The sequence below is a fragment of the Cebus imitator genome, unplaced genomic scaffold, assembly GCF_001604975.1.
Source record: "Cebus imitator isolate Cc_AM_T3 unplaced genomic scaffold, Cebus_imitator-1.0 Scaffold64, whole genome shotgun sequence".
Lineage (NCBI taxonomy): Eukaryota > Metazoa > Chordata > Mammalia > Primates > Cebidae > Cebus > Cebus imitator.
The window spans coordinates 3503697-3513042 of record NW_016107379.1 but is presented as its reverse complement, the minus strand read 5'-3'; positions in this window follow the sequence as shown (position 1 = coordinate 3513042).

Sequence of the window (9346 nt, the reverse complement as noted above, 5' to 3'; positions counted from 1 at the left end):
TGGGACTATAGGCATGTGCCATTACACCTGGCTAATTTTTGTATTTTTAGTAAAGACGGGGTTTTACCATGTTGACCAGGCTGGTCTCGAACTCTTGACCTCAGGTAATTCGCCTGCCTCAGCCTCCCAAATATGCTAGGATTATAGGCATGAGCCACTGCGTCTGGCCAAAAGTGTATATTTTCTTTTGTTACACTCAATGACAATAATAAGGGTGACAATAAACTACCATTTATTGAAGGTTTGCCAAGTGTCGACACTATACCCAACTCTTTCACGGTTTGCCTAGGTTCCTTGCAGCTGTTTTCTACCTCATATTACCAGTGTGGAAAGTGAGGCTTGCCAGGGTCACCCCATCATCACATCACAGAGCATAGACTCATCTGTGATCACACTGATAATTCTGTTTTTGATTGTGTTTATTTGCAGCATAAGCTACTCTGCATGTGTTTGGAAAGGGGTGGATCAAGATGACAGACTGAGCATATGTGTTTGCCCTTCCTCTTGCCTAAAATCACACGAAATGATTTAAAATACAGATTTGGGCCAGGCGCAGTGGCTCACATCTATAATCCCAGTACTTTGGGAGGTTGAGGTGGGTGGATCACTTGAGGTCAGGAGTTTGAGACCAGCCTGGCCAACATGGTAAAACCTTTTCTCTACTAAAAATACAAAAATTAGCTGGGCATGGTAGTGGACACCTGTAGTCCCAGCCACTCGGGTGGCTGAGGCAGGAGAATCACTTGAACCCGGGTGGCAGAGATTACAGTGAGCCAAGATCATACCATCGTACTCCAGCCTGGGCAACAGAAACTCCATCTCAAAATAAAAAATAAATAAAATAGATTTGAGAATAACCCAAATATATAATAACGCAGAAACACAGTGAAGACTGGCAACAGATAGGGTTACGATCATTAAAAAGTCAAATGGAATGTCCTAGGCCGGCAAGCTTTTCCTATCCCCCATTGATACAGAACAGCACACACTAGTGGCATTTTCTACAAAGCTAAAACAGTGTCCCACGGGACCCAGCAAGGAATGAAAGGAGATAGCCTCCACATGCCCAAAGAAAAGCTACTGCCTCAAACCCTCAGCATGTTACCACCATCTGGTAACAGAAAAAGCAGAAAACAAGGATTCTCAGGTACTAAGTTGCTCAGAGAACCAAGAATGCCAAATGATTATGTGTAAAGTCAATACCATAAAACAGCAATTCAGTGAACAGAAGAATTACAACCTAAGGCAGCAATTAATAAGCAACAGATCAAGACTTTAGAAAAATCATATTTAAGGGTGGATGCTAGATAGATAGAAGACAAAGATCAAATTAACATATCAGAAAATTAATATTTTGATCAAAATGAAAAATTCAGTAGCTGGCTGGGCACAGTGGCTCATGCCTATAATCCCAACACTTTGGTAGGTGGAGGCAGGCAGATTGCTTGAGTCCAGGAGTTTGAGACCAGCCTGGCCAATGTGGTGAAACCCCATCTCTACTAAAAATGCAAAAAAATTAGCCAGGCATGATGGTGCGTGCCTATAATCCTAGCTACTCGAGTGCTGAGGCAGGAGAATAGCTTGAACCCAGGAGGTGGAGGTTGCGGTGAGCCCTGACTGCACCACTCCACTCCAGCCTAGGTGACAAGAGCGAGACTCCGTCTCAAAAAAAAAAAAAAAAAAAAAAAAAGCTGGATTAGATAGCAGCAGTAGTAGACCTGGAGAGCCAATTGGTGATTTCCAAATTTGAGTTGAAGAATCTTTCTGAGTGGCATAACCATAGAACAAAAAAATTGCCAACTATGAAAGGAAAAAAAAGGCATGGAGGAAAGATTCGGGCATCTGAATGTCTAGAAAGCATACCAGAGGGAGAGAACAGATAATACAAGACAAATTTCCCTGGAGCTAATGAAAAACAGATTGAAAGGGCCCCACCAGGTCCAGACTAATACCTAGACACATGGCAATGAAAAATCAGAACACTCAGGATAACACGTCTAGAGAGAAAAAATAAGAACAGATTAGAGACCAAAGGAATGAGAATTCTATTAATACCTATTTATTGCTATGCTGAAAGACAACAAAGCCATATCTTTGGCGGTATAGAGAAAAGGCCCTAGCACTCTATGCCCATCCTAGTATAGAGATAAAATAAACATCTGAGACATGCAAGCAATTACCGACTCAGAAATTCTCTCTAAGACTTCAGGCTTTTGTGAGAGAGAATTAAACTAATTTATTTAAGCCATTAGAAGTTTGGAGTGGGGGGCGCAACAGTTTTTTCCTTTATCATAACCTACTAGAATCCTGTGGCTTATTCTTCATTGACTATAGATGTCAACACAATGAGAGCTATTTTAGCACAATTCAGAAAGATCAGATTCAAAGGTAAATATCTAATTTATGACTTCACCTTTCATACCTAACCTGGAATAGGAATATGTCCATTTCTTAGAAAGGCTCTCATGTTACCTTTGTATCTGTGAGACAATCTTGACTCTCTAAATACAATGGAAAATGTCCAGGTTGAAGCAACGTCAAGAGATGATACACTATTATTTCTCTTCTATTTTTAAAACGTATATAGTTGTGAAGATCACAAGAAATGCAATATTGGCAAGCAACAATGATTTTTAAGGTTCCTCTTGTGAAAATGTAGGATCTATCAGGATATTATATGATGAATTCACTCAAATATTCCTGAAAGACATTAATACATATGAGAAATGACAGTGGGTTGAAGCTGTATTGCACCAGACTAAATAAAATGAGTGGATAGTTTTCCAAGAGCCATACCCTCCAGACAGCGGGAATAATCACACCAAAATATTGGGCAATTGTTTTCTGCCGTTGACTGCACACCAACAAGGGACTCTGTCATGCATAGCAGGGAGGTGTGATCTGCCTTCCCCGCTGAGTTGGTGGTTTTGAGCTCTCTGCTGTCCCTTATGATTATGTTTAGAATGTTCTGAAGCAAACTTGGAGGAGAAAACTGGGTATGATGAATTGGTGGGCTTCATTTCCTTCATTTTTCATTGTTAAGATAGTCTTCTGATCCTTGTCTTCAGAAGAAGCTATGGAAGTGATATGTGGCCACTTGAAGTACTTCTTGAAGATGTGATCAATGTGTTTCAAGAGAAAAAGAAGTATGGAATATATAAAAATTTTGCCATTTCCAATAGGTATTACTCTGGAGGAAATAACTGGATTTTTGCTTTAACTGAACCACATGTATTAGATGATCAAACTCCCCACCAAAACAAGGTATCTGCACATCAATGACAGCAGAAGTTTTTGTCTAAGGTCTGTGTTGAAACAAATGAGTGGCCTAGCAGCACAAGTTAATACACTGGTAGACTCTGGTGCTTAAAATTCTGTATGTTGCCTGGGCACAGTGGCTCGCCTGTAATCCCAGCACTTTAGAAGGCCAAGGCTGGAGAATCGCTTGAGGCCAGGAGTTCAAGATCAGCCTGGGCAACATACGGAGACCCCATTCTCTACAAAATATAAGAAAATTAGCTGGGTGTGCTGGTGCACACCTGTAGTCCCTGCTACTCAGGAGGCTGAGGCAGGAGGTTTGCTTGAGTCCAGGAGCTCAATATTGCAGTGGGCTGTGATTGCACCACTGAACTCCAGCCTGGACAACAAAGTGAGAACCCATCTCCAGAAATAAAATCTGTACATTTTGCATTTGAGTGTGTTTTGTTTCTTCTAAATATTTTAAATAACCTGTTTTTGCTGTTTTAGAATTTAACTCAACTCTGTGAGATACATGGTGTTCTAGGCAGTAGAATGGCAAACCATAGAAGTTCAACCCCTAATTCCAGGAATGTATAAACATGTTTTGTTACGGGGCAGGAGGGAATTAGAATTGTGGATGAATTAAGTTTGCTCGTCAACTGAACTTGAGATGATGAGATTGACCTGAATCATCTAGATGGGCCTAATGTAATCCTGAAGGTCCTTAAAAGGAGACAGGCGAGTTAGTCCGAGTGATCTGATCTGAGGAAAATGCAACCAGCCATTGCTAGCTTTCAAGATGGAAGGGGCCTCAAGCCAAGGAATGCAGGCAGCCTCCAGCAGCTGGAAAAGGCAAAGAAGTGGATGATTTTCTAGAGTTTTCAAGGAGGAACACAGCCCTCCTGAACCCTATTGTTAGCCTAGAAAGTCCTTTTTCAGACTTCTGACCTCCAGAACTGTAAAGTAATAAATCCGTGCTATTATAAGCCACCACATTTGTGGACATGTGTTACAGCAGTAATAGAAAACCAATACACCTGAAAATGATTCCTCAGCATCCTGGGGGTCTGTGGAACACAACTGGAAAACCACCGTTCTGGAAAGTCCCTTCTGGATCTTAGCACATGAGCAATCTAAGTTAAATACCCATGACAGGATTATTTTATATTCCTGAAAACTATAGAGAAGTTAACTGTGATGGATACCTAACATTTTTATTGATTGCACTTTTCTCCAGTGAAAACATTTTATTTATAGTATTAGTATTAAAGTATTTTTATAGTATTATAACAGTTTAAGTAAAATGTAAAAGTCCTATCCTTAGTTGATTAAAACAGAACAACAAAGATCCAATTACCACAGGTAACTGGAATTTTGAATCACTAATGCAGAGGAGTTTTTATGAGCCATCTAGTTAGTCTATAACATTGTCCCAAACCTTTCTCCTCTTTGTAAAATGAGCAGAAAGTATAATATCATAAGAAAGAGATATGCATAAAGTTATGAAAATGTATGCTAATGGCAATGTAAGTGTAAAGAACTAGCTATTATAATGCCAAATGCTAAATGATTTTCCTTTGTGGTAAAGATATAATATTACTGTATGATCACACATAAAATTGGAAAAAAAATCCATAGGCAATAGACTGCTTACTCCATACAAAGTGCAGCAACACTAGTTTGATTTTGCATAAATTTGTAAGCATTTTGAGAGTTGTTATAATAAAAGTTTATTGTCCATCCTAGAAATGATGAAGGAATTCAACATCATTTTACTGAAATTTGTCAAAGCTATTTGAAAGCTCACTTAAAATATGTCGGTGCATTTACTGAATAGTTTCAATATAATAGCCTGATAGCGTAGAAAGCAGGAGGTGGAATACTTGGTCTTTATTTCTTTTAGAAGTAGGAAAATATAAATGCATGAACCATGAGCCACCTGTGATAACAAAATCAGATGCCAACTATGAAAGATAAATGTTCTAGGTACCAGAGTGAGCAAAGGGGGAGGTAGAGTCTGAGAAAGAACTGTGGTAGAGGGGGACCATGCACTAGATGCTAAAAGGACGGGAGAATTGGGGCTGTCAGAGAGAAGGCATTTGGGGGAGCAAGAGCACAGGTACTCTTACAGCTGAGGTGTACAAAGAAGAGCATATGAGCTGCGCTATCCTCTTTTTCCATCTGTATACTAGAGCTTTTAAGACAGTCACGAGAAACCAAAAGCAGCAGCACCTGGTTTGTGCTGAGCCATCACTACTTTCTCATCTGGTCTCCCCGTGATCAATGGAAGGCACGTGTGAAATGCCTGACGGAGGTGTGCACATGCAACCACAATATGGGCAGAGCCATCTGGAGGTCAAGTTCATAATCTTGGTCCTGTTAGCTCCATGGTCTGTCTGTCTAAACGAATCCCTGCTCCCTATGACAAAAAGAAAATGTATCTGACCTTTGTCAAAGACAAAGTCAGACTCTAGTAAAGGGCTAAAATAGACTTCATTCTGTCATAACCACTGCAGTGGGGAAGAGATCCAGTGTGAACTGAGCTTACTTTGGTTTGTGCAGAGGTGACTGAGTAATTTAAAGGGAGAATGAGGGAGTAACGTGAGGGAACCAGACCGGCTCGAGCAGGGACTGGGTTTGTTCATTGCTGCTTATGTGGAACAAAAGCAGATTTCCCCTGACATCTTTATGACAGGAGATAGTGCTGCAAGTTAGAGCACAGTGCTCACCCCTCTGGGAGATCTTGTAAGAAGAGCAGAGTTATTTCCCTGAATTTTTGCATTTCAAAAAATAGCCAGCAGGTGCAGTGGCTCACGCAGGTAATCCCAGCACTTTGGGAGACTGAGGCAGGTGGATCACTGGAGGTTAGGAGTTTGAGATCAGCTTGGCCAACATGGTGAAACCCTGTCTCTACCACAAATACAAAAATTAGCCCCATGTGGTGGTGGGAGCCTGTAATCCCAGCTACTCAGGAGTCTGAGGCAAGAGAATCACTTCAACCATCTAAAAAAAAAAAAAAAGAATGGCCCTCAAGTGAAAGATCAGCATCACAACGAGGGAGAGAAAGCATCCACACCTGCAAATTTTCTAAAGGTACTGCTCTAAGGCAGGCAGGTGAAGGGGACTCTCTGTCTGTTACCACCTCTGGGCTGGAACAAACAGTAATTCTCCACAGCCTTGAGCATTCCCAGGCAGACACTTTAAGGGGCGTGGGGGCTCATCCTAGGGGTTCAGCCTTAACTGTTAGAGTCTATGTTACTGGTGGTTCATGTCTTTTAGCGGGGAAGAGAGAGTGTGGATGAAATCATTTGTACTGACAGTCAGTAGTTTTCATGGCCAAAGTTGAGGTCTCATCAAAAAGAGGGCTCAAAGGAGTCTTTCTAAAGTTTGCGCTGGGCGTGGTGCTCACATCAATAATCTTAGCACTTTGGGAGGGTGAGGTGGGAGGATCACTTGAGCCCAGGAGATCCAGGCTGCAGTGAAATATGATCATGCCACTGCACTCCATGCTGGGCAACAGAGTGAAACCCTGTACCTATTTTTAAAACATAAAGTATCTGAATACAATGGTGTGCCTGTGGTTCAAAAAAAAAAAAAAAACATAAAGTAATAAATAAAGTTTGGTTAAGAAGAGAGTCTTTGTCACCCTCGAATATTTGTTCAAAATCTCCACTTAGCTCATTTTTTAAAATACTATCATAAGCTTGACATTTGGTTGTTATAAAACCTGGGTCTTGGTCTTTAACTTAATTTTAGTTCTCAGTTTTTTCCTTAGTATGATCACAGGGGACTAGATAGAGGGTTTTATATAAGTTACTTCAGCCCTCTGCGTAGCTCTTAAGTTCACCTTTCAAGACTCCTGCCACGGGAGGAGGTCTTCAGACACTGAAATGACCTTGGAAATCTTCTTCCACCCATCGCTTGGGCCTGAGCAGGTGCAATTCAAAATGACCTCAAGATAAGGTTGAGATTTTATAGGCAACAGTCTGCACTTTAGTTGTCCCAGCCTGTGCAGACATACTAAATCAAAATTAACGGTTAATGATGGTGATGTCGGTACCACCCTGCTGGGGAAACTAAAATGCAGAGAAACGAGGCTCTAACAGCTGTCAGTAATTGGGTCACTGCCTTCCCCTGAGCCCTGGCTGCCTACATTTTTGCCAGCACCTACCATCATTAATGGCCCTGCTGCCAAAAAGACTTGCCTTTGCCAAGATGTTGGGCTGAATGAACACGTGCTCTTTCAGGAGAAGCTGAAAGTCCTTGAGAGAAGCACAAAAGTAGGACATGACTCTACACACAGAAAAATGTAAGAATGGTCTGGTGCCTCACTGAATAGTACCGTAGGCAGAAGAACAAGCTACACAGTGGCTGTGTCCGCACTTCTGTGGCTGTGGACGGAGCAAGCGGCAGGTGGAGGCTGTGGCTCCCCGACAACTTTCATGCGTCTTTTTTTTGTCTTTTCCAGCAAAATGAGCAGACACTGTCAAAACTTATTTATTATCAATTCAGCAATGAGTAAAAGTCTTTCCCATTATTTATTCCAAATGTATAATTGGCATGTTACTGATTCATAATGGCAAGTGGTTTCATTCATAAATAATGGTCAGTTGAGTTCCTGTGTCTGAAACAGACCACTAAGCAGACTAAGATCAGAGAAACCCACTCAAGAGTTCACTCTTCCTTCGTGAACTTCAACCATCTGTTGAATGAGAAGCTTGGATCCCACCCTTGGTAACAGATGTCCTGGCTGGTCTCTGCTAGAATTGCAGATAAATTGTTCCACAGGTAATTCAAGTGGCTTGGAAGGATTTACCTCAACACTTGCCACATCTATATTGTGAATTAAGAAGCTTCAGAGTGTTATTGGGATACTTCGTTTAAACACCTCGGTTTCGTGTTACTTACAAACCATTGTAAGTTAGTAGTGCCATGTATGCGACTGTGGAGGGTGATGGCAGTCTCTCAGATAAAAAGCTCTTCCTGCTATTCAGGCAGTGCCATCAAGGTGGCAATTCAAAGAAACCCAGAAGTGAAGTGTTGGGCTTGCTGTCTGGGGGTAGGCAGTGTTTCCTTCGTGGTGGGGTACTCCAGAAGGGGCCACAGTGGCTCTACATCACCAGTGACCACACAAAAAGAAATGGGCTGGCTGTTTATTTGTTCTTGGAAACATCCCTGCTCTTTTCTGAATTGTAAGGGCCAGAGCCTAGAAATATCCATTTGCCAGCCTCTCTTGTTGACCTGGCGCTCAGTTAGGTTTAGTCTGTGGGAAACCACTTGGAACTGCAGAGCTGGCACTGTGAAAGACATCAGAGTCAAAATGGAGTCACTGATGTTAAGAAAACACTGACAATAGAGCCAGGGAAGGCCATGAAGAGTTTTCATCCTAGTATGGCTGGCAATGAAAAAGACTCTAAAACTAAACACAACTTTGCACATAAAATACTTCTGCAAGGACTTCTGGCCAGCAACTGCCAGTCCAACCTTGGACTGGTGCCACCATCATTATTGATCTTCATAGCCAAGGATAGTTATTTCAAAACAATTACATAAACCTCATTTTTTTTGTTTAAAAACCTTTGTCTTCCTTTACCTCCCTAAAAATGCAAGTTTGCTATAGTCCGTGCATTCCTATTGCAATGCTCTAGTCCCAAATAAACATCTTTTCTTTTAGAGAGCCTCTCTATGTTTGTTATTTAGGTTGAAAATATAAAGATTATTTTAAGCTGAAGACACTTGACATTCAACAGATACAGAAAGGAGCCCTCTCAAAGCTTCCTTTCTCTGACAAAAAGCAGAAACTTCTAAATAAGGCCGCCATAAACTTCCTTTTTGGAGCATATTTACTCCCATGAGAGAGACCAAGCGTTAACCTTCCGTAAATCCCCTCTCCTGAGTAGTTTCATGGTCAGGAAGAAGACAGAAAGACTACTCACATCTGCACAGACAAATGTTATTACAAACTTTCTTGTCTCCTGTTTTTTTTTTTTTTTTTTCCTAAAAACCTAATTGTCTTTCCTAAAGAAATCTATTTGTTCTTTCCTTAGGAGGCTTTTCTCCTTTCTCCCTTTCGCCTATGAAGTTAGGAACGTAAGCCCCAGATTCT